The sequence below is a fragment of the Engystomops pustulosus genome, chromosome 6 (genome assembly GCF_040894005.1).
Source record: "Engystomops pustulosus chromosome 6, aEngPut4.maternal, whole genome shotgun sequence".
NCBI lineage: Eukaryota > Metazoa > Chordata > Amphibia > Anura > Leptodactylidae > Engystomops > Engystomops pustulosus.
Window position 1 is genome coordinate 23,042,831 of NC_092416.1, and position 27,513 is coordinate 23,070,343.

The 27,513-nt window shown below is 45.0% G+C and overlaps 1 long non-coding RNA gene across 1 annotated transcript in view; it reads right to left on the reverse strand.

Annotated features, from left to right (window-relative positions):
• The window catches only part of LOC140065584 (uncharacterized), a 121,174-nt gene extending 93,987 nt beyond the window's left edge, over window positions 1-27,187 (reverse strand). The window contains exon 1 of the long non-coding RNA XR_011847963.1: window positions 27,150-27,187. This is a non-coding gene — a long non-coding RNA (uncharacterized lncRNA). The remainder of the gene's footprint in view (window positions 1-27,149) is intronic.
• Between the last annotated feature and the right edge of the window lie 326 nt (window positions 27,188-27,513).

Below are 27,513 nucleotides of genomic sequence, written 5' to 3' on the forward strand. Positions count from 1 at the left end.
CTTGGGATGGAGCTGGCGCTCTGCAGCCAGGCGAGCTTTCACCAATCCAAGCCCCTGTCTCTCGGCTACTCCCCAAACAGCACTTCTAAGAACCTTTTGTATAAGATCAAGTGTAGTAGCGTTCTTATACGTTTGGGATATGGCGGGTGAGGGGAATGTAAACAGATGCGCAAGAAGCGCTGAAATAATATTGGTAAATGATAAAAGTTTGCCAGTATATTTTGTGGATTACACAGCAGGGTGGCAACAAAGTTAACAAGTTTGATGTGGAAGCCATGAAAACAACCCAAAATTCTGCCTGACACAGCTCGTTTAATAAGGGGACCATGTATGGAGGCAGAAAACTAGTAGTAGATTAAAGAAGGAAGGATCCTAGAATTTGTGGGCTGTGCTCAGGGGGGAACGGAAACGGGTCAATCATCTTCTGAGTACGACCAGTCTGACTCTGAGGGTTCACAATCTCGGGACCCGAAGGAAAAGAGAAAGCAACAGTCTAAGTGTCCCAAAACATCTAGGGGAGGAGGAACGAGAGGTGGAAGGGGAGGTAGGGGAAATAATAAAAATCCTCCAGGAGCGACCTCGGAGAGGGAAGGTTTTTTATCCCAGGGTCCACAAATTAAGGAATACCTCTTACGAGGAAAAAAGGACCAACAAAAAACCTAGGGTCTAAGACAACAACTGAGACCTCGAACCCCCGACCACAGATATGCACATTATAAATCTATCTAAAAGGGAGCTATCACAGTTTGAGGAAAGGGTTTTGATGAAGGGGCTGTCTTTTGTCCCTGTTCCGACCCCTGACGAAGCCACAGTGAGGTGGCGATACACGTGGGGAAGTCAGCTCCCCCCCTGATCTGACCATATCGGGTAAAGTTACATGGCTTAAGTGATTTTGTATTGAATGTTACCCATGCTATGTTTTTGTTATTTCCTGTGGGTCTCCCTATTTGTCTTTACATAGATTGCAGGGGGGAGTGAGTATACCAGTTAGCCCGCATCAGGGGCATCTGGTGGCTCCCATCCTTTTGATGGGTGTCTGTCATGTTTTAAATGTTTTTAATGCATATCTATAAAATTTATTTTATTACCCTTATATAGTATTGGAATTTAGGCTCTATAACACCAGAACCCAGCTAGGGTCTTTTTGCGTGGTATACCCAGTTCAGAAATATGAATGAGTTAAAGATATAAACCTGTTCTGTCGTTGTTTGAAATGGAAAAAGTTTTTCAAACTTCATGACAGAAAGAGATGCGAGGAACTGGGGTTGGAGGAGGCGGATATGCCAGATTTTGACAATCTGACTGCCCTCATGTTAGAAACCGAAAGAACTCCGGGTGAGGGCCCCTTCACTGAACATAAACCAAAATCAATAAAGTCAGCCCCTTTAGGAGACTGCTCACCCATTTATGTATTTTTGGAAGTGGTTACTCACCAACTTAAAAACATGGCCAATCCATCACCCCCTCGATATAATCTTACGAGGGAGGTGATGGATTGGCTTACTCACCTTAAAAACGATTCTACAATCGTGATCAAGCCATCAGATAAAGGGGGGAATGTGGTCGTGCTGGATAGAGATCAATATGTGGACATGTGCATGAAGATCTTAAATGACCAACAATGCTACAGAAAACTGTCAGCCAACCCCACAGACGTGTTTAAACATGAACTCATGTCCATACGGGATCAAGCATTGAAAGAAAAACTTATATCAAAAAATGAATTTGACTTCATGTGTTCTCACAAATCCAGCACAGCCACATTCTATTCCCTCCCCAAAGTACATAAGGGGATTTCTCCCCTAAAGGGGAGACCCATCGTCTCAAGCATTAATAGCCTTACACAGAATGCCAGCATGTACCTTGACACGGTGCTGCGTCCATTTGTGGTGTCCCTTCCCTCATACATAAGGGACACCATGGATGTCTTAAGGAAAATTGAGGACCTCACGCTTCCATCTGGATCATTTTTAGCCAGTTTGGACGTAGAGGTCCTCTACAGTTCTATTCCCCACCAGAAGGGCTGCAACGCTGTACAAGATTTTCTTAAGACCAGAGGGCTGCATTGTAAGGCTCATAATGAGTTTGTTATGAGACATCTTGACTTTGTATTGACGAGGAATTTTTTTCTCTTTGAGGGGAAATTCTTCCACCAGCTCAGGGGGGTTACAATGGGGAGCCCATGTGCTCCCACATTCGCAAACCTCTACCTGGGCTGGTGGGAGAGAGAAGTCGTCTTCCAGGAGGAAATGGACAAATGGACCTCGGCCATAACTTTATGGCTGAGGTTCATTAATGATGTCCTTATCTTATGGAGTGGACCGGTGGATCTCTTTGTGGAATTTATGGCCCATTTGAACATCAACGACTTGGGCCTTTTCTTTACATACGAAATTAATCCCAAAGAGATAGCATTCCTGGACATCAAGATTCTACTCAGAGAATCTGGCAATCTGGAGACTCAATTGTTCAGAAAACTTACAGCCTCCAATAGCCTCTTGAGGTGGCAAAGCTGGAATCCGGCACCCCTCAAGAGGGGAATCCCAAAAGGCCAATATTTGAGGGTTCGAAGAAATTGTTCTGCAATGAACCAATATCTCGAAGCCTCAAGAGATCTCCAGAAACGCTTTCTGGATAAGGGGTACTCGTCCGATGTCCTGAGAGATGCACACCAACATGCTCTGAATCAGAGGAGGCATGAATTACTGGTCCCAAAGAAGAGATCTGATCCTGAACAATGTAAAACGGGGATCATAGGGACTTTTGATGGATGCCAGGATGAAGTGAAGAAAATTCTACGTAACAACTGGAATATCCTGAGGATGGATAAGGACATTGTTGACGCCGTTGATGTGTTTCCCTCTGTCACGTATAGGAGAGGTCGTAATATAGGGGATAGTGTGGTCCAGAGCCACTTAAAACCCCTAACAGGACAGAACACCTGGCTTCCGGATAAGCCAGGACTTTTCGTTGCAGCGGATGCAAGTCATGCCAATACATCTGCATCGGTAAAACGTTCCAAAGCACAGTAACAGGGAGAATCTATTACATAAAACATTTCTCCAATTGCACAACGAAGGGAGTAATTTATTTACTCACGTCCATCTGTCAGATCCAATACGTTGGACAAACAACTCGCGAAGCTAGAAGACGCTTTAGGGAACACATCAATGATGTGAAGAACAAAAGAGACACGTCTGTCTCGAGACATGTATGGGAACACCATCAGGGGAATCATAAAATCCTGCGTTTCCAGATCATTGAGGTAATGGAACCCTCACCCAGAGGAGGGGACTTTGAAAGAAAGTTGTCCAAACGCGAATCGAGGTGGATTTTTGATCTGGGGACAGTGCAACCTGATGGATTAAATGAACATATTGCCTATGCTTGCTTCATCTAATCTTAGATGACGCTAATATTACAACATCTCTATGTCCCGATGTCTCCTAGTTGTGAAAAATGGTGACATATATATCTTGATATGACACCATATCTGTCGCAGGGCCATCTTAGGACATCTTGTTCATTCATCTTACATCTTTTTGTCTCGATGTCTCCTAGGTGTGACAATTGGGGACATATATACCCTGATATAATACCATATCTGTCACAGGGCCATCTTAGGACATTTTGTTCATTTGTCTGACAGAATGTATAAATCCATTGGATGGGGCCGAGCATATTATAGATATATTGATTCTAGATCCCGTCATCACATCCGTTATGGATCGATTTCTATGCTATGTGACCCCTTAAGATGTACATACTTCTGTGACTCTGTTACCTTGTATTTTACCTCTCAATATGTATATACTTCTGTTTTTGTTTAGCCTACAAATATACTTTGTGTTATGGTTTCCCTGAGAACCGCGATCGAGTACCTTAAGTAACCTTATCGCGATCAAGCGATTCTTTAGGAGGCAGGATACCTTCTCCGTGGGAGTGTCTCCGCTGTAGTGCTCCCTGGTGTCGGATTGGTGTCTCCACTGTTCTCTGGCTCCTGATTGGGTCTCTGGACCAGTGAGGTTTGGAGGTTCCCGCCAACTGTCTGGGGGAGTGTCCGGTGACGTGGAGCACTCTGGAGGCCCCCCCCCCCTCCGTGGGCGGCGCTAAAATCTTTAAGTAGCCCGGGATGCAGGCATCACGTGCGGCCAAACAAATGCCGACCTATGTCACCATACCAACATGACTGACCCCTCGGTACTTTAGCTTAGCTAGCAAGCTGACATCAATGCTTAATGCTAGGAAATATCGATGAGAGATAGGGGGTCGCTGTTATAATACTCCTCTAATGAACCGCTACTTAATGACACGTAGCGGGGAAGCGCGTCAGGCTCTTATTGACGTATGGTCACAATAGGTGCAGACCCTCATGTGTGAACTGATACAAATACCTAAGCACGAGGGCTAGGCACCATTCAGTGTTGTAGATGGATGGGTTCCAGCATTTTCGTCTACAGTGGTTGAGTGATTGGGTGCGATAAGTGTGTGCACAACGAATAAACATAGCACCATCATTCTCATACATTACCTCTAGTGTGCTGGAAGCCAGACTACAATTTATGTATGTTCGTCTTGTCAATTTGGTTCTATAAAGAAAATTATTATAGGCAGCCCTACGAATATATATTTTTTAACGTTGTCCTAATAAAATTTACGTTTTTAATGTCCTTCTGAGATAGCTGCGAATGTAAGCAGATGCGCAAGAAGCACTGAAATAATATCGGTAAATGATAAAAGTTTGCCAGTATATTTTGTGGATTACACAGCAGGGTGGCGACAAAGTTAACAAGTTTGATGTGGAAGCCATGAAAACAACCCAAAATTCTGCCTGACACAGCTCGATTGATAAGGGGACCATGTATGGAGGCAGCTATGTGGACGACTTTTGGAGGCAGCTATGGCGATGACGTGTGGAGGTAGCAATGGAGACAACGTGTGGAGGCAGCTAAAAAGACGACGTGTGGAAGCTGCTATGGAGACAATTTAATTTGGATAGTGCCTGTATGTGGCAGTCCAAAAAAGTTTTCAAACCAGAGGAGCAGGTAGGTGATCCTCCAGAAAAATTAAATAGGTTGAGTGCCTGTATGTGGCAGTCCAAAAAAGTTTTCAAACCAGAGGAGCAGGTAGGTGGTCCTCCAGAAAAATTAAATAAATTGAGTGCCTGTATGTGGCAGTCCAAAAAAGTTTTCAAACCAGTGGAGCAGGTGGGTGGTCCTCCAGAAAAATTAAATAGATTGAGTGCCTGTATGTGGCACTCCCAAAAATTGTTTGCAACAGAGGACCGGGTAGGTGGCCCTCCAGAAAAATTAAATACATAGAGTACTATAGCTAGAGCCAGTTGGCGCTGGCAAAAAATAGCCAGTTTCCTCTGCTTTAGTGTACAAAGAGGAGGAGAAGGAGGATAATGAGGAGGAGGAGTGCATACATTATTCAGGTTGAGCTTCTTTCACCTAGTGGAGAATGGAAATCCTGAGAAATCCAGGCTTTATTCATCTTGATAAGCGTCAGCCTGTCAGCGCTGTCAGTCGACAGGTGTGTACGCTTATCGGTGATGATGCCACCAGCTGCACTGAAAACCCGCTCGGACAACATGCTAGCGGCAGGGCAGGCAAGAACCTCCAAGGCGTACAGCACCAGTTCGTGCCACATGTCCAGCTTTGAAACCCAGTAGTTGTAGGGAGCTGTGTGATCATTTAGGACGATGGTATGGTCAGCTAAGTACTCCCTCACCATCTTTCTCTAAAGATCAGCCCTACTCTGCCGAGACGGGGGACAGGTGACAATGTCTTGCTGGGGTGACATAAAACTGGCAAAGGCCTTGTAAAGCGTACCCCTGCCAGTGCTGGACAAGCTGCCTGCTCGCCTACTCTCCCTCGCTACTTGTCCCGCAGAACTACGCACTCTGCCGCTAGCGCTGTCAGAAGGGAAATACTGTTTCAGCTTGTGCACTAGGGCCTGCTGGGATTCATGCATTCTCACACTCCTTTCCTCTCCAGGAATGAGAGTGGAAAGATTTTGCTTGTACCGTGGGACCAGGAGAGTGAATACCCAGTAATCGGTGCTGGAATAAATTCTTTGAACGTGAGGGTCACGGGATAGGCAGCCTAGCATGAAATCTGCCATATGTGCCAGAGTCCCAACGCGCAAGAATTCACTCCCCTCACTGGCCTGACTGTCCATTTCCTCCTCCTCCAACTCCTCTTCTTCTGCCCATACACGCTGAACAGTGAAGAACTGAACAATGGTCCCCTCTTCTGTCTCGCCAACATTCTCCTCCTTTTCCTCCTCATCCTCCTCCACCTCCTCCGATATGCGCTGAGAAACAGACCTGAGGGTGCTTTGGCTATCAACAAGGGAATCTTCTTCCCCCGTCTCTTGTGACGAGCACAAAGCTTCCGACTTCATGCTGACCAGAGAGTTTTTCAACAGGCCAAGCAGCGAGATGGTGAGACTGATGATGGCGGCTTCGCCACTGACCATCTGTGTTGACTCCTCAAAGTTACTCAGCACCTGACAGATATCAGACATCCACATCCACTCCTCATTGTAGACATGAGGAAGCTGACTGACCTGACTACCAGTTCTGGTGGAAGTTGACATCTGGCAGTCTACAATCGCTCTGTGCTGCTGGTAAACTCTGGATAACATGGTTAATGTTGAATTCCACCTCGTGGGCACGTCGCACAACAGTCGGTGAGCGGGCAGTTGGTGGCGACGCTGCGCTGCCTTGAGAGTGGCAGCATCTGTGCTGGACTTCCTCAAATGCGCACAGATGCGGCACACCTTCGTGAGCAAATCAGACAGTTTGGGGGACGTCTTGAGGAAACGCTGAACTATCAGATTTAACACATGGGCCAGGCATGGCACATGTGTCAGTCTGCCGAGTTGCAGGGCCGTCACCAGGTTACGGCCATTGTCACACACAACCATGCCTGGCTTCAGGTTCAGCGGTGCCAGCCACAGATCAGTCTGCGCCGTGAAGCCCTGTAATAGCTCTTGGGCGGTGTGCCTTTTATCGCCTAGGCTCAGCAGTTTGAGCACCGCCTGCTGTCGCTTAGCGATGGCACTGCTGCTGTGCCTAGAGCTACCAACTGATGGCGCCATGCCCACGGATGGTAATTCGGAGGAGGAGTTGAAGGAGGAGTGGGAGGAGGAGGAGCCATAGTACGCCTTTGAGACCTGTACCGAGGTAGGCCCCGCAATCCTCGGTGTCTGCAGTATATAACCAGCCCCAGGGTCCGACTCGGTCCCAGCCTCCACCAAGTTAACCCAATGTGCCGTCAGCGATATAAAGTGGCCCTGCCCGGCAGCACTCGCCCACGTGTCCGTGGTCAGGTGGACCTTGTCAGAAACGGCGTTGGTCAGGGCACGGATGATGTTGTCTGACACGTGCTTGTGCAGGGCTGGGACGGCACATCGGGAAAAGTAGTGGCGGCCGGGGACCAAAAACCGAGGGGCGGCTGCCGCCATGAGGTTTCAAAAGGCTTCGGTCTCTACCAGCCTATAGTGCAGCATCTGCAGGCTAAGCAGTTTGGAAATGTGGACGTTGAGGGCTTGGGCGTGTGGGTGGGTTGCACTATACTTCCTTTTGCTCTCCAGCGTCTGGGGTATGGAGAGCTGAACACTGGTGGATGCTGTGGAGGATCGTGGAGGCGAAGATGGGGTTTTCGCACGGGAGGTATTTGGGCCGGGGTCCTGGGCAGGGGGCTGACTAGCAGATGACACAGGGGAAGGAGCAGTGGTGTGCCCGGCTGGAGGTGAACGGGCTTGGTGCCATTGCCATTGTTTAGCATTCATATGCCTGTGCATACTGGTGGTAGCTAAGCTACTAGTGGTGGAACCCCTGCTGATCCTGGTTTGGCACAGGTTGCGCACCACAGTCCGTCGGTCATCCAGTGCTTTTTTAACTCCTTAAGGACGCAGGGTTTTTCGGCTCATTTCTCGCTCTCCAACTTCAAAAATCCATAACTCTTTCATTTTTACGTGTGCAGACCTGTGTGAGGGCTTATTTTTTGCGTAACAAATTTTACTTTCCCGTAATGTTATTTATTTTAACATGCCGTGTACTGCAAAGCTGAAAAAATATTCCAAATTTGGAAAAGGGCTCAGTTTTTACGAATTTCACTCTTCGCTCCAAATAACACGCCTAGTTTATTCTTTTGTTTGGTGCGATCGAGGTGATACCAAATTTATATAGGTTTTATTGTGTTTTAATACATTTTCAAAAATTAAACGAATGTGTACAAAAAAGGAAAAAAAATTTTTGCCATCTTCTGTCGCTAATAACTTTTTCATACTTTGTTTTAATTGGTTCCATTTTGAGGTCTGTTCGACATTTTAATCATTTTTTATTTAATTTTTTATGTTATGTAAAAAGGTGTAAAAGTCGCATTTTGGACATTTTGGTGCCATTTCCCGCCTCGGAGGTCACCGTCGCCCGTAACCGTTTTTATATTTTGATAGATGGGGCATTTTGGGACGCGGCGATACCTAATATGTTTGTGAGTTTTACTGTTTATTATGTTTTATATCCGTTCCAGGGAAAGGGGGGTGATTTGAACTTTTAATATTTTATTAACTTTTTTTATTTTTTAAACTTTTTTTTTCTTTTTTTTTCACTATTTTTTAGACCTTCTAGGGTACATTAACCCTAGATAGTCAGATCGCTGCTACCATATACTGCAATACTTCTGTATTGCAGTTTATGGCATTTTTGCAGCACATTCATTACAATGAGCCACTGGCTCATTGTGAAATATAACGCTATTGTAGGCCTAAATAAGCCATTGGGGTTCTCCTGTGGCTATTTTCTAGCCTACACTGAAAGCACACTGCTTTGCCAGATTACTTTGAGTTATAAAAAGAAATAAACGTAAAAAATAAATAAATCAGAAGACTGGGCCTAATTCAAATCAAACCCCTAATAAATTGTCCCACTTCAGTGTTTGAGGTGGATATGTGTGTCACTAAGAGCTAAACACAACGGTCGCAGGTCTCCCAGCAAATTACTCACCATATGGTACTAGCTGCACTACTAGTGGCAGCAAGCCCAGCCACAAGCAAACCAAAAAAAAGTAAATATATTACGTTATTGTAGCCCTAAGAAGGGCTGTTGGGTTCTTGGAGAATCACTCCTGCCTAACACTATTCTAATAGAACAGCCTAACGCTTTCCCTGACCAGCAGCAGCTCTCTCCCTAGCGGCATCCAGACTGATCCGAGCAGCGCGGGCAGGGGCTAGTCTATTTCAGGGTCACCTAATTAGGCCAGCCAACCACTGCTATCGACGTGTAAGGGTACCACATCATGCTGGGTGGAGTGCAGAGTCTCCTGGCTTCTGATTGGCTCTATTTCTGGCCGCCAAAAATCACAACGGCGGGAGATGCCATTTTCTCGAGCTGGCGAAATACTCGTCCGAAGCAACGAGCAGTTCAGAGAACAGCTCTGACGAGTATGTTCATTCATCTCTATCTGCAACGTTTGATGCCCAATTCCTCCGAGTGTACTGATACCCCTTATGTGGTGGTAAACTGCTGTATGGGAGCACGGCCGAGTATAGAATGAATGGAGGCTCCATTCACAGCAGATTTGTATTGTCACATTGTACGACCTATACATTTTAATTTTTTTTGGTAATGCAAACATATGAGGGCTAATTTTTTACGGGATGAGATACAATGTATAGATAATTCATTTTGGGAGTCTAAAGCTTATTCATGAGATTTCATTAACTATTTCAAGGGGGACACAAACAAAATCATCAATTTTTCTGTTGTCAGATCTGGTTGAGGGCTTATTTTTTGCGAAAAGAGTTGTTCTTTTCATTCGTATCATATTAGGGAACGTAACTTTTTTTGATCACTTTTTAGAACATTTTTTGTGATTGTGTATGTTGATGGCGGTAGCATGCTATTGGGGTGTTTTTCAGCTATAGGGACAGGGCAACTAATTGCAACTGAAGGAAAGATAGATGCGGCCAAGTAGAGAGATATCCTGAATAAAAACCTCTTCCAGAGTGCTCTGGACCTCAGATTGGGCCAAAGGATCCCCTTCCAACAAGACAATGGCCCCAAGACATAACAAAGCAGTGGCATCAGAACAACGCTGTGACCATTCCTGTCTGACCCAGCCAGAGCCTGGACCTAAACCCAATGGAGCATCTCTGGAGAGACGTGAAAATGGTGTCCACCCATCTTCACCGTCCCAAGAAGACTCCTGGCTGCACCAGCTCCAAAGCTGCTTCTTCTCAATACTGAGCAAAGGGGCTAAATATTTATCACCAGGGGCTGAATACTCATCACCAGAGGCTGAATACTCATCACCAGGGGCTGAATACTTATCACCAGGGGCTGAATACTCATCACCGGGGGCTGAATACTCATCACCGGGGGCTGAATACTCATCACCGGGGGCTGAATACTTATCCCTGGGGGCTGAATACTCATCACCAGGGACTGAATACTCATCACCAGGGGCTGAATACTCATCACCAGGGGCTGAATACTTATCAGCGGGGGCTGAATACACATCACCAGGGGCTGAATACTTATCACCAGGGGCTGAATACTTATCACCAGGGGCTGAATACTTATCACCAGGGGCTGAATACTCATCACCGGGGGCTGAATACTCATCAACGGGGGCTGAATACTCATCACCGGGGGCTGAATACTCATCACCGGGGGCTGAATACTCATCACCAGGGGCTGAATACTTATCACCAGGGGCTGAATACTTATCACCAGGGGCTGAATACTCATCACCGGGGGCTGAATACTCATCACCGGGGGCTGAATACTCATCACCAGGGGCTGAATACTCATCACCAGGGGCTGAATACTTATCACCAGAGGCTGAATACTTATCACCAGGGGCTGAATACTTATCACCAGGGGCTGAATACTCATCACCGGGGGCTGAATACTCATCACCGGGGGCTGAATACTCATCACCATGGGCTGAATACTCATCACCAGGGGCTGAATACTTATCACCAGAGGCTGAATACTTATCACCAGGGGCTGAATACACATCACCAGGGGCAAAATACTTATCACCAGGGGCTGAATACTCATCTCCAGGAGCTGAATACTCATCACCAGGGGCTGAATACTCATCACCAGGGGCTGAATACTCATCACCAGGGACTGAATACTCATCACCAGGGGCTGAATACTCATCACCAGGGGCTGAATACACATCACCAGGGGCTGAATACTTATCACCAGGGGCTGAATACTTATCACCTGGGGCTGAATACTCATCACCAGGGGCTGAATACTTATCACCAGAGGCTGAATACTCATCAACAGGGGCTGAATACTTATCAGTGGGGGCTGAATACACATCACCAGGGGCTAAATACTTATCTCCAGGGGCTGAATACTCATCACCAGGGGCTGAATACTTATCAGCGGGGGCTGAATACACATCACCAGGGGCTGAATACTTATGACCAGGGGCTGAATACTCATCACCAGGGGCTGAATATTCATCACCGGGGGCTGAATACTCATCACCGGGGGCTGAATACTCATCACCAAAGGCTGAATACTCATCACCAGGGGCTGAATACTCATCACCAGGGGCTGAATACTTATCACCAGAGGCTGAATACTTATCACCAGGGGCTGAATACTTATCACCAGGGGCTGAATACTCATCACCAGGGGCTGAATACTTATCACCGGGGGCTGAATACTCATCACCAGGGGCTGAATACTCATCACCGGGGGCTGAATACTCATCACCAGGGGCTGAATACTCATCACCAGGGGCTGAATACTTATCACAAGAGGCTGAATACTCATCAACAGGGGCTGAATACTTATCAGTGGGGGCTGAATACACATTACCAGGGGCTAAATACTTATCTCCAGGGGCTGAATATTCATCACCAGGGGCTGAATACTCATCACCAGGGGCTGAATACTTATCACCAAAGGCTGAATACTTATCACCAGGGGCTGAATACTCATCACCGGGGGCTAGATTCTCATCACCAGGGGCTGAATACTCATCACCAGGGGCTGAATACTCATCACCAGGGGCTGAATACTTATCACCAAAGGCTGAATACATATCACCAGGGGCTGAATACTCATCACCGGGGGCTAGATACTCATCACCAGGGGCTGAATACTCATCACCAGGGGCTGAATACTCATCACCACGGGCTGAATACTTATCACCAGAGGCTGAATACTCATCACCAGGGGCTGAATACTCATCACCGGGGGCTAAATACTTATCACCAGGGGCTGAATACTCATCACCAGGGGCTGAATACTCATCAACAGGGGCTGAATACTTATCACCAGAGGCTGAATACTCATCACCAGGGGCTGAATACTCATCACCAGGGGCTGAATACTTATCACCAGGGGCTGAATACTCATCACTGGGGGCTGAATACTTATCACCTGGGGCTGAATACTTATCATCTGGGGCTGAATACTTATCACCTGGGGCTGAATAGTTATCACCAGGGTCTGGATACTCATCACCAGGTGCTGAATACTTATCACCATGGGCCGAATACTTATCACCAGGGGATGAATACTCATCACCGGGGGCTGAATACTCATCACCAGGGGCTGAATACTCATCACCAGGGGCTGAATACTTATCACCAGAGGCTGAATACTTATCACCAGGGGCTGAATACTTATCTCCAGGGGCTGAATATTCATCACCAGGGGCTGAATACTTATCAGCGGGGGCTGAATACACATCACCAGGGGCTGAATACTTATCACCAGGGGCTGAATACTTATCACCAGGGGCTGAATACTCATCACCAGGGGCTGAATACTTATCACCAGAGGCTGAATACTCATCAACAGGGGCTGAATACTTATCAGTGGGGGCTGAATACACATCACCAGGGGCTAAATACTTATCTCCAGGGGCTGAATATTCATCACCAGGGGCTGAATACTTATCAGCGGGGGCTGAATACACATCACCAGGGGCTGAATACTTATGACCAGGGGCTGAATACTCATCACCAGGGGCTGAATATTCATCACCGGGGGCTGAATACTCATCACCAGGGGCTGAATACTCATCACCAGGGGCTGAATACTTATCACCAGAGGCTGAATACTTATCACCAGGGGCTGAATACTCATCACCGGGGGCTGAATACTCATCACCGGGGGCTGAATACTCATCACCATGGGCTGAATACTCATCACCAGGGGCTGAATACTTATCACCAGAGGCTGAATACTTATCACCAGGGGCTGAATACACATCACCAGGGGCAAAATACTTATCACCAGGGGCTGAATACTCATCACCAGGGGCTGAATACTCATCACCAGGGGCTGAATACTTATCACCAGGGGCTGAATACTCATCACTGGGGGCTGAATACTTATCACCTGGGGCTGAATACTTATCATCTGGGGCTGAATACTTATCACCTGGGGCTGAATAGTTATCACCAGGGTCTGGATACTCATCACCAGGTGCTGAATACTTATCACCATGGGCCGAATACTTATCACCAGGGGATGAATACTCATCACCGGGGGCTGAATACTCATCACCAGGGGCTGAATACTCATCACCAGGGGCTGACTACTTATCACCAGAGGCTGAATACTTATCACCAGGGGCTGAATACTCATCACCGGGGGCTGAATACTCATCACCGGGGGCTGAATACTCATCACCATGGGCTGAATACTCATCACCAGGGGCTGAATACTTATCACCAGAGGCTGAATACTTATCACCAGGGGCTGAATACACATCACCAGGGGCAAAATACTTATCACCAGGGGCTGAATACTCATCTCCAGGGGCTGAATACTCATCACCAGGGGCTGAATACTCATCATCAGGGGCTGAATACTCATCACCAGGGGCTGAATACTCATCACCAGGGACTGAATACTCATCACCAGGGGCTGAATACTCATCACCAGGGGCTGAATACTTATCAGCGGGGGCTGAATACACATCACCAGGGGCTGAATACTTATCACCAGGGGCTGAATACTTATCATCAGGGGCTGAATACTCATCACCAGGGGCTGAATACTTATCACCAGAGGCTGAATACTCATCAACAGGGGCTGAATACTTATCAGTGGGGGCTGAATACACATCACCAGGGGCTAAATACTTATCTCCAGGGGCTGAATATTCATCACCAGGGGCTGAATACTTATCAGCGGGGGCTGAATACACATCACCAGGGGCTGAATACTTATGACCAGGGGCTGAATACTCATCACCAGGGGCTGAATATTCATCACCGGGGGCTGAATACTCATCACCGGGGGCTGAATACTCATCACCAAAGGCTGAATACTCATCACCAGGGGCTGAATACTCATCACCAGGGGCTGAATACTTATCACCAGAGGCTGAATACTTATCACCAGGGGCTGAATACTCATCACCAGGGGCTGAATACTCATCACCAGGGACTGAATACTTATCACCGGGGGCTGAATACTCATCACCGGGGGCTGAGTACTCATCACCGGGGGCTGAATACTCATCACCAGGGGCTGAATACTCATCACCAGGGGCTGAATACTTATCACCAGAGGCTGAATACTCATCAACAGGGGCTGAATTCTTATCAGTGGGGGCTGAATACACATCACCAGGGGCTAAATACTTATCTCCAGGGGCTGAATATTCATCACCAGGGGCTGAATACTCATCACCAGGGGCTGAATACTTATCACCAAAGGCTGAATACTTATCACCAGGGGCTGAATACTCATCACCGGGGGCTAGATACTCATCACCAGGGGCTGAATACTCATCACCAGGGGCTGAATACTCATCACCAGTGGCTGAATACTCATCACCAAAGGCTGAATACTTATCACCAGGGGCTGAATACTCATCACCGGGGGCTAGATACTCATCACCAGGGGCTGAATACTCATCACCAGGGGCTGAATACTCATCACCAGGGGCTGAATACTTATCACCAGAGGCTGAATACTCATCACCAGGGGCTGAATACACATCACCGGGGGCTGAATACTTATCACCAGGGGCTGAATACTTATCACCAGGGGCTGAATACTCATCACTGGGGGCTGAATACTTATCACCTGGGGCTGAATACTTATCATCTGGGGCTGAATAGTTATCACCAGGGTCTGGATACTCATCACCAGGTGCTGAATACTTATCACCGTGGGCCGAATACTTATCACCAGGGGATGAATACTCATCACCGGGGGCTGAATACTCATCACCAGGGGCTGAATACTCATCACCAGGGGCTGAATACTTATCACCAGAGGCTGAATACTTATCACCAGGGGCTGAATACTTATCTCCAGGGGCTGAATATTCATCACCAGGGGCTGAATACTTATCAGCGGGGGCTGAATACACATCACCAGGGGCTGAATACTTATCACCAGGGGCTGAATACTTATCACCAGGGGCTGAATACTCATCACCAGGGGCTGAATACTTATCACCAGAGGCTGAATACTCATCAACAGGGGCTGAATACTTATCAGTGGGGGCTGAATACACATCACCAGGGGCTAAATACTTATCTCCAGGGGCTGAATATTCATCACCAGGGGCTGAATACTTATCAGCGGGGGCTGAATACACATCACCAGGGGCTGAATACTTATGACCAGGGGCTGAATACTCATCACCAGGGGCTGAATATTCATCACCGGGGGCTGAATACTCATCACCAGGGGCTGAATACTCATCACCAGGGGCTGAATACTTATCACCAGAGGCTGAATACTTATCACCAGGGGCTGAATACTCATCACCGGGGGCTGAATACTCATCACCGGGGGCTGAATACTCATCACCATGGGCTGAATACTCATCACCAGGGGCTGAATACTTATCACCAGAGGCTGAATACTTATCACCAGGGGCTGAATACACATCACCAGGGGCAAAATACTTATCACCAGGGGCTGAATACTCATCACCAGGGGCTGAATACTCATCACCAGGGGCTGAATACTTATCACCAGGGGCTGAATACTCATCACTGGGGGCTGAATACTTATCACCTGGGGCTGAATACTTATCATCTGGGGCTGAATACTTATCACCTGGGGCTGAATAGTTATCACCAGGGTCTGGATACTCATCACCAGGTGCTGAATACTTATCACCATGGGCCGAATACTTATCACCAGGGGATGAATACTCATCACCGGGGGCTGAATACTCATCACCAGGGGCTGAATACTCATCACCAGGGGCTGACTACTTATCACCAGAGGCTGAATACTTATCACCAGGGGCTGAATACTCATCACCGGGGGCTGAATACTCATCACCGGGGGCTGAATACTCATCACCATGGGCTGAATACTCATCACCAGGGGCTGAATACTTATCACCAGAGGCTGAATACTTATCACCAGGGGCTGAATACACATCACCAGGGGCAAAATACTTATCACCAGGGGCTGAATACTCATCTCCAGGGGCTGAATACTCATCACCAGGGGCTGAATACTCATCATCAGGGGCTGAATACTCATCACCAGGGGCTGAATACTCATCACCAGGGACTGAATACTCATCACCAGGGGCTGAATACTCATCACCAGGGGCTGAATACTTATCAGCGGGGGCTGAATACACATCACCAGGGGCTGAATACTTATCACCAGGGGCTGAATACTTATCACCAGGGGCTGAATACTCATCACCAGGGGCTGAATACTTATCACCAGAGGCTGAATACTCATCAACAGGGGCTGAATACTTATCAGTGGGGGCTGAATACACATCACCAGGGGCTAAATACTTATCTCCAGGGGCTGAATATTCATCACCAGGGGCTGAATACTTATCAGCGGGGGCTGAATACACATCACCAGGGGCTGAATACTTATGACCAGGGGCTGAATACTCATCACCAGGGGCTGAATATTCATCACCGGGGGCTGAATACTCATCACCGGGGGCTGAATACTCATCACCAAAGGCTGAATACTCATCACCAGGGGCTGAATACTCATCACCAGGGGCTGAATACTTATCACCAGAGGCTGAATACTTATCACCAGGGGCTGAATACTTATCACCAGGGGCTGAATACTCATCACCAGGGACTGAATACTTATCACCGGGGGCTGAATACTCATCACCGGGGGCTGAGTACTCATCACCGGGGGCTGAATACTCATCACCAGGGGCTGAATACTCATCACCAGGGGCTGAATACTTATCACCAGAGGCTGAATACTCATCAACAGGGGCTGAATACTTATCAGTGGGGGCTGAATACACATCACCAGGGGCTAAATACTTATCTCCAGGGGCTGAATATTCATCACCAGGGGCTGAATACTCATCACCAGGGGCTGAATACTTATCACCAAAGGCTGAATACTTATCACCAGGGGCTGAATACTCATCACCGGGGGCTAGATACTCATCACCAGGGGCTGAATACTCATCACCAGGGGCTGAATACTCATCACCAGTGGCTGAATACTCATCACCAAAGGCTGAATACTTATCACCAGGGGCTGAATACTCATCACCGGGGGCTAGATACTCATCACCAGGGGCTGAATACTCATCACCAGGGGCTGAATACTCATCACCAGGGGCTGAATACTTATCACCAGAGGCTGAATACTCATCACCAGGGGCTGAATACACATCACCGGGGGCTGAATACTTATCACCAGGGGCTGAATACTCATCACCAGGGGCTGAATACTCATCACCAGGGGCTGAATACTTATCACCAGAGGCTGAATACTCATCACCAGGGGCTGAATACTCATCACCAGGGGCTGAATACTTATCACCAGGGGCTGAATACTCATCACTGGGGGCTGAATACTCATCACTGGGGGCTGAATACTTATCACCAGAGGCTGAATACTCATCACCAGGGGCTGAATACTCATCACCAGGGGCTGAATACTTATCACCAGGGGCTGAATACTCATCACTGGGGGCTGAATACTTATCATCTGGGACTGAATACTTATCACCTGGGGCTGAATAGTTATCACCAGGGTCTGGATACTTATCACCTGGGGCTGAATACTTATCACCATGGGCCGAATACTTATCACCATGGGCCGAATACTTATCACCAGGGGATGAATACTCATCACCAGGGACTGAATACTCATCACCAGGGGCTGAATACTCATCACCAGGGGCTGAATACTTATCACCGGGGGCTGAATACTTATCACCAGGGGCTGAATACTTATCACTGTGGGAGCTTTCAATTTTTCCTGTTTAATGAATTAGCAAAAACATCTACATTTCTGTTTTTCTCTGTCATAATGGGGGAAGAGTGCACATTAATGAGCAAAAAAAAAAAAAATTAAAGGGGCCTGAATACGTTCTGTACCCACTGTATATGAAGGTTCCAGAACTAGGATAAAAGAATTTCCTGGTTTTACATCGGTACAAGTGCTATCATCTGTCTATTGTTAAGCAAACCCCTGTTTCAAAAAAATTTGGGAAAAAAATAAAACCCACATAGTCTAAGAGCCCCAACAGTAGCCAATATAGCCCCCACTGTAGAAAATTTCATTACATTGCCATACAGTGCCATTACAGTAGCCCACAGTCAGGGGTTTTAGTTTAGGTAAGGTAAAAACAAAATGTGCAGGCTGTGTTACGGCCATAAGAATAGTGATATGACATGTGATAGCGGTAAGAGTGGAAGGTTGAGAGGAAGATTACATATAATGTGGGGAATCAAAGCTAACGTTTTAATATAGATGAAGGGAGACCACGGAGGTTGGCATCATATGGGCTGTGGCTCTCTGGGAGGGACAATTAGCTGTTGGCATGGAGAAAGGGGGGTACAGGAGGTGGCTACATGGGAAATACTGGGTGGCTATGAGGGTGAATATTGATGGAATACAGCTGCCTGTATATTGTACGTGGCATGCAGGTATAAGAGTAACCCCTTGTACATTTCCAGGCAGGATGGAGGGCTGAAGATTACCCACTTCTCCTCCTTCTCTTTGTCCAGTTCCTCCACATAGTCCTAGCAGGAAGTAGCATCACTGAGCAACAATGCCACCTACTGGACACAATAATCTTCTCTAGTCCAAAGGGAGGGGAGGTGAATTTTGGGAGGTCACTGGTACTGCAACATAGTATATAGGTTATAGCTGAAATGTCTGGTAATGCTCAGAAATGCTCAGGTTTTGCAAGATATTGTAGTACTAATTTTCACCATTTGAATACATAAGTGTAATTAGTGCTCTTCTTGGAACTGCAACGTAGTACTGTATAAAGTTAGGTGAAATTAGTATCATCATTAGTATCCTGCTTCAGCGATCAGTGTGCGAGCAGGAGAAATGGCAAAGCTGAAAGGCAGTGGTCAGCAGTTGTGGATTATAATACAGGCGGTTTGGGCAGTGTTGTGGTGTACACAGTATTGTGTTGCGTTGTGCACAATGCAGGCACGACACAAAACTGGCGGAAACACTTCATAAATACATGTGCTACCAGTTTACACATATAATCATAAGCAGTATACGCCATAATTCTGCCACAACCTAATTAATTAATGTGGGCCATTTTTCTAAAATTCGGTTTTGTTCTAAATGTGTTTCTTCCATGCACACAGATAAAAAATGTCCAATACAAGTCTATGAGGACACAAAAAAAGACACATTAAACTCAGTTACAGTTAATGTAATACATTCCTCAATGATCTGTTGCTATATAATTTTTTTTTTTTTTTACGTGGGTTAAAAACGAAGTAAAAACTAGTGAAAAACACTTATGAAAAATTGACTCACTGAATAAAACTCTGATGGAAAACTGATTGACCCCTTCCCGACGTGCGCCGTACTTGGAGAGGGTGCTTGGAGAGGGGTCACGGGCTGAGCCATGTCCTTAGCTGGTAAGTGTTTGCAGCAAACACTTAACGGTAACACCGATCTCGGGTGCTAACCCATCCATCGCCGGCGGCAAAGTTGCCGGTGGTTTCAAAAAGATGAAGATCGTCGCTCCATGTGATGTAATCGGGGGGTGGCCATCAGTTTCCATGACACCCTTGGGCCTTTCAAAAACCCAAGGCTGTCTAGATGTAACCTATTTATTATAATGTATAATATGCATAATATAATGAATGAGGAGGAAAATCTCCATATACTGCCATACCGTAGTATGGCAGTATATGGTAGGATCAATCAGACAACTTATGGCTAAAGTACCTTAGGGGGGTTCAAAAAAAAATTAGAAGCCATATAAATAAACAGTTAAAATATATTTATATATTAAAATATAATAACTAAAGATGGGCAAATTGATTCTAACGAAGTGGAATTTGTCTAGAATTTCTGGAAAACTTTGGTTTGGCACGAATCCAAGGTTTACGGTGATTAGAGGGAATACATTTTTTTCCCCCTTTATTAGCAAAATGGCCGTGAGAACATTTTACATGGGGCAGAGAACTCTGGTAAGAGAAAAGGAACAATCTCGATCACATGTGCAGACATGTAAGCCAATCAGTGACCAGCAGGCTTATGTGATGTCACAGCCCTATAAAAACAGACGGCCATTTGCAATCCCGTCATTTCACACTGCGTGTGCTGTCTCTAGCGTCTAGCTGCTTGTACTCAGTAGCCGATGGAGTGATTTTTGCTCAAAGTCCAGGGTGTCAGTTTTTGGGGTTCTGCAATTTCCCCCTAATTTCAATAGTTTTTTGTTGCTAAAGTTGATAGCAAGAAATCTGTGTCAAATCCACATAGTTAAAGGAGTGATTTTTGCTCAAAGTCCAGGGCAGTGGTGGCGAACCTTTTAGAGACTGAGTGCCCAAATTGCAAACCAAAGTCAACTTATCTAACCCCTTAACCCCTTCCCGACATCTGACGTAATAGTATTGCATCGCGGGAGGTGCGTTCCCGCAAAATGCAGTACTATTACGTCAAGCTTCTGGCCCCGGCTCCTGAACGGAGCCGGGGCCAGAAGCTGCGGGTGTCGGCTATATGTTATAGCTGACACCCGCCTCTAACACCCGCGATCGGAGATTTCTCCGATCGCGGGTGTTAACCCCTAACACGCCGCGGTCGCGCTGACCGCGGTGTGTTAGAGGCATTTAAAGTTATTTAAATGCAAATCGGACCCCCCCGCGGCGCTTACCGGGGGGGTCCGCTCCTCCGATCGCAGCCCCGGGACTGCCGGTGCCCGGGGCTGCGCGATCCTCCTCTCGGTGCCGGGTCCGTGCCTCCTGGCAGGACCCGGCTGTAAGACACTGGGCATGCGCAGCTTGCTCAGTGTCTTACATTACACAGTGCAATACATCTGTATTGCACTGTGTAACCTGTAAAAAAGCTTGAACAAGTGATCAGAAGATCACTTGTTCAAGCTTAGATGTCATTAACTGTAAAAAAAGGAAAAATAAATAAATAAAGGTTTTTTACAGTAAAAATAAATAATAAAAGAAAGTGAAAGTCCCCCCAAACACCACATTTCTCTTTACACAAGTAATAAAGTATAAAAAACACTAAATCACGAAAACCCCCCACTTATTTGGTATCGCCGCGTCCGTAACAATCTGTACAATAAATCCTAATCATAATTGGACCCGCTCGGTGAACGTGGTAAAAAAAAAAAACCAAAAACTTGCCAAAAATTAAAACTTTTTGTCAAATTGCTTTACAAAAAATGTTCTAAAAAGTGATCCGAAAAAGTTACAAGCACCAAAATGATACCGATAAAAAGAGAAACTTGTCACGCAAAAAATAAGCTTACAACCAGCTCCGTAAACCAAAAAATACTATAATTATGCCACTATAAAAATGGCAATACTAAAACAAATGCAATTTTTTCTATTCTAGTTTTCTTTCAATAAAATTGGACAAATATAAATAAAACTATATAAATGAGGTATCACCGTAATCGTAGTGATCCGTAGAATAAAGATAATATATTATTGTTATGCTACAGTGAACACCCCCCCAAAAAAAATGCTAAAAATCCCAAACAAGAATTGATGATTTTATTTTCCTCCACACGTAAAAAGTTAATAAAATGTCTTCAATAAGCTAAAAACCCACTAAAATTAAGGTTTTTTTTACAGTGCATCTCGTCTCGCAAAAAATAAGCCCTTATTTGTCTAAATTGCTTAAAAAATAAATAAAGATTGTATAGCCTATTCCCAACGAGCGTTGTTATAGAACGGTGCAGCGGGTAGTGACTTTCCAACACCCGTCAGGGTAAGACGGCGGCTGTTCACTGATCGGGGTAAGACGGCGGCTGTTCCTGACAGCCATCCATCCTGCCCCATGGACCAGAAGGGTTACGTCCCCCCCACACACCCCCAGTTTATTATCGCTGCTACTGGCTCATCAATTCAGACGAGCCGATAGCAGCGAATTTACTTATGACGTCAGTAATACCGGTCACTATGTCTGTAGACACGGTGATCGGGGCAGGGTGGCGGCTGTTCCTGACAGCCACCAATTTTGCCTTGCGGTCCAGAGGGGTTTTGTTGCCCCCCTCTGTCCATGTTTGCCGCTCTTTGCTGGTCGATATGGTCCAGCCAAAAGCAGCAATATTCGTCACAATGGGCATCGCTAGGGTGAATAAGAGCAACACTTGGCGATAATTTCCCTACGAAAAACCAAGATATGGTACAAAAGCGCTGGCCGTGTACATTGTACAGATTATGGTGTACAACTCCTACGAGCTGTTCCAATGTGCACGTCCTGTCGTATCATTTCTCTGTTTTCAAGAGGAAGATATTAGGAAACTAATATTGGGACAAGAAGGACGGGGCCCCAGGACCTCTGGTTTAGATGTTCCTGTGTTTTGCCAGGACAGCATTTTCCCGGTGAATTCTGCTGCTTCTAATGGTAGGACTCAATAAAGAGTCTGTTCCAAAAGAGAAGTTAGGATGGACACTACATACTACTAAGAGACCTGCGACAACTCCAGAGTGACAAAAGTTTAGTTGGTCCCCTGGTATATTCTACCTCCTTATACACTAGACATTCACAATTCACGCCCAACCTATTGTGAATTAATTTAGGTAAAATGAATAATTGTAACAACTGTTATGTCCCGTTGCTCCCTATACTCCTCCATTATTTCATAACGGGCGCCACATAACGGGACTCCATTGCACATCATATTTGGAAACCACCTATATGTTCAAAATGCTCATTTCACCACGTGTATTACACTACACCACATATTACACCTTGCTATATTCCCCAAGGGGTGTACATTCAACAATTAGGGTCACTTTTCGGGTTTTCCTCTGTTTTGGTACCACTACATCTCTCCAAATGTATCCTGACACATGTGAAGGATTTCTTACAAATTTGGCCTCTAAAAGACAAACCTCCCTCTTTTCCTCTACTGTGCGCCCATAAAGCATTTTATATGCACATGTGGGGTACTTCTACACTCGGGAGAAATAGTTTTACACCTTTATTGGGGTTATTTAATATATTATCCCTTGTGGCTTACATAAATTAGGGGTAAAGTGACATTTATAGGAAAATTTTCACCTTTTTAATGATTCGGGCCTAATTGGATCATTCACCTGTACGGGCAAATACATATATTACACATTGCAAAATTCTCTAAGGGGTGTGCATTCAAAAATTAGGGTCACTTTTCGGATTCTTATCTGTTTTATACCACTAGGGTTCTCCAAATGCATGTCAAACATTTCTGTCAAATTTGGCTTCTAAAAGGCAAACATTCCCCTTTCCTTTTACTGTGCGCTCATACAACATTTTATATACACATGTGGGGTACTTCTACACTCGAGAGAAATAGGTTTACACATTTTGGGGGGTTATTACATATTTTTATCCCTTGTGGCTATAAAAAATTAGGGGTAAAATGACCTTTATAAGAAAATGTTCACCTTTTATCTATTTAAGTCCTAATTAAATCAAACACCTTTACGGACAAATACACATATTACACCTTGCTAAATTCTCTAAGGGGTGTGCTTTCCAAAATGGTGACACTTGTTGGGGTTCCCCTCTGTTTTGGTACCACTACGGCTCTCTAAATGCATCCTGACATATGTAAAGGATGTCTGTCAAATTTGGCTTCTAAAAGGCCAACGCCCCTCTTTCCCTTCTGAGCTTCACTGCGTACCCATACAACATTTTATTTGCATGTGTGGGGCAATTTTATACTCGGGAGAAATGCTAGTACACATTTTTTGGGGTTGTTTCATCTTTAATGCCTTATGGGATACAAAAATTAGCCGTAAAAGTGACTTTTTTGGGAAAATGTTCACCTTTTTCCTTTTAGGGACCTAATTGAAGCAAACACCTGTAGGGGTAAATACACATATTACACCTTTCTGAATTCTCCAAAGGGTGAACTTTCCAAAATGGTGACACTTGTTGGGGTTCCCCTCTGTTTTGGTACCACTAGGGCTCTCCAAATGCATCCTGACACATGTAAAGGATGATTGTCAAATCTGGCTTCTAAAAGGCCAAAGCCCCTCTTTCCCTTCTGAGCCCTACTTTGCAATCATACAACACTTTATATGCAAACGTGGTGCAGTTCTGTGCTTAGGAGAAATAGTTTTACACATTTATCGGGTTGTTTCATCTTTTATCCCTTGTGGCTTACAAAAATTTGGGGTAAAAGTGACTTTTTTGAGAAAATTTTCACCTTTTTTCCCTTTTGGGGCCTAATTGAATCAAACACCTGTTGGGGAAAATACACAAATTACACGTTGCTAAACTCTCCAAGGGGTGTACTTTCCAAAATGGTGTCTCATGTTGGGGCTTTCCTCTGTTTTGGTACCACTATGGCTCTCCAAATGCATCCTGACACATGTAAACTTTTTCAGCCATATTTACCCTGCAAAAACGAAACAACGCTCTTTCCATTCCAAGTGCCCCCCTGTGCCCGTACAGCAGGGTACAGTGACAAAATGGGTATTGGCATACTCAAGAGGAATTGCCCTCAACATTGTAAAATGCATTTTCCTTTTTAACCCATTGTGAAGGTGCAAATTTTAGTGTTCAATGAATCTATAGTAAGATAAAATTACATTTCTCTAATTTCACTTTCATTTATCTTTCACCCTCATGAAACGCTCAAAGGGTTAACAAAATTCCCAAAGATTGTTTTGAATATTTTGAGGGGTGTAGTTTCTAAAATGGTGTCATTTGTGGGGGGTTTCTGTCATGTGGGCCTTATAAAGTCACTTCTAACTAAATTGACCCTCCAAAAGTAGGTTTTGATGATTTTCGTGAAAATCTGAAAAATTGCACCTAAAGTTATAAGCCTCCTAACATCCAAAATAAAGGAAAAGATGTTTGAAAAATGATGCCAAGTTAAAGCAGACATATGGAAAATGTTAGTTATCAAGTTATTTTAGTGATATGACCAACTTTCCAAAAAGTAGAAAATTTTGAATTTGGAAAACATAGTTTTTTTCAAAATTTTTGCCAAATTTCCATTTATTTCATAAATAAATACTAAATATATTTATTAAATTTCTCAACCAGCATGAAGTACAATGTGTCACGAAAAAACAATCTCAAAATCAACTGGATATGTTAAAGCGTTCCAAAGTTATAACCACTTAAATAGACACATGTCAGATTTTAAAAAATGGTCCGTGTCAGGAAGGTGAAAAGTGGCTTCAGCGTTAAGGGGTTAAGGATGCAGGTTTTTTTTCTCATTTGCTGCTCTCCAACTTCAAAAATCCATTACTTTTTCATTTTTCCATGTACAAAGCTGTGTGAAGGCTTTGCTGGAATTTCTACATTTTATTACAGGGTTCCAAAAGGTCTTCATTTGTGCATCAGCAAATATACTTTGGATAAAAGTACATGGAAAAGGAGCAATAAACACGTTTCGGCTAACAAGCCTTAGTCATGAGCCTTAGTTGGATCATGACTAAGGCTGGTTAGCTGAAACCCGATGATCGCTCCTTTACCATGTACTTTTATCCAAGATATATTTGCTGATGCACAAATAAAGAATTGCTTTAGACCTTTTGGAAGGCTGAGCTGGAATTTCCACATTTTACCTGTGCATTGCTCCCGCCTTGGGCGTTCTGGGGCGTGGCTCACCGGTCAACAATTAGGTGGAGTAAGCAGTCAAGTTATTTATTAGCTTCTCATTCAAGTTATTTGTTATTCCATGCCATGTACTGGGAAGCTGGAAATAACTGTTTTTATATTTTGATAGATTGGGCATTTTGAGACATGGTGATAACTAACATGTTCGTGATTTTTACCTGTTACGTTTTATATTGGTTCTAGGTACAGGGGGGTAATTTGAACTTTTAGGTTTTGAATTTTTTAGGTTTTTTTAGACTTTTTTTTCATTATTTCGTCAACCCTCTAGGGTACATTAACCCAAGATGGTCTGATTGTTCCTACCATATACTGCAATACTACTGTATACTGGCTCATTGTAACAAATCTGCAGAAACCAGACAACCTCAGGTTCCCCGAAGCTGTCATGGAAACTGATCGCTGCCCCTTGATGATGTTCAGGGGAGTAACGACCGGAATGCAGGAGGGAAACGCCCATGTACAACAGTCTGTTACATGCTGCCAGCATCGGAAGGATTGATACCCGCTATCAGTACTAGCACCAACCGTTGGGAATAAGTGGTAGGTGTTTGAGTCCATGAGCCCTCTTCATACACCTCCCGCACCTCTGTGGCGTACACGTACAGCACAGAGAGTGAAGGGCTTAAAGGGAATTCCTAGATTACACAATCCCGAGCAATTTGATTTACAATTGGGAGAATTTTATGCCTACCTGCACTCTCATGCACATAAACGTTATACTTACATTATATACACTCCATGACCAAGAAAAATGGCCGCACCACAAAATATAGAGTAGGTCTGTTTCCTGCCCCTATTACAGCATGCCCTCATGGCTCCCTGTGGAGGTGAGAGGGAAAAGGAGTGCTCATCCTCCCATATTCACCTGGTTGGAAAGTTTTTCTGGTTTCACACACCTTTGCTCTGGTTTCTAGGCTTATCTAGATATACCTACATCTTGACTAGTGACACTCATGATACCAGCAGAGACCTCAGCCTTTTCCGGAACTTTTTGAACCATTGTAATAGAGATTATTGGCTTTAGGTACGCTCACACCTATACACCTATTTCATAACCTGAAATCTCAACATTAATAGACATTTCTCCTATTAAGATATTTACCTGTTATTGATTGTTTTCCCCCAGCATCTGAGAAAGAAGAGACATTTTTTGTAAATAATATCAAAATATTCCATAACTCCAACTTTAGATATAATAACACACATCACATGGTATAGTAAATTGTGCCTATAGGAGGCACAATTCTTCCTGCAGATAATGAGCCCTCACACATTTCTGTGTATAATATGAAATATTAAAAAGCTCTGCCTTTTAGAATAAAAAAAACAAAAACACTAAAGGCCTCCATCCTCACATCTCAATCCCCTAGTGATGTTAACACAATAAAGATCATTTTAACCCCTTACTTTACAATTTTATTGCTGTTTTAGCTCTTATCATTCTCTATGCTGCACAGTGCAAAAAT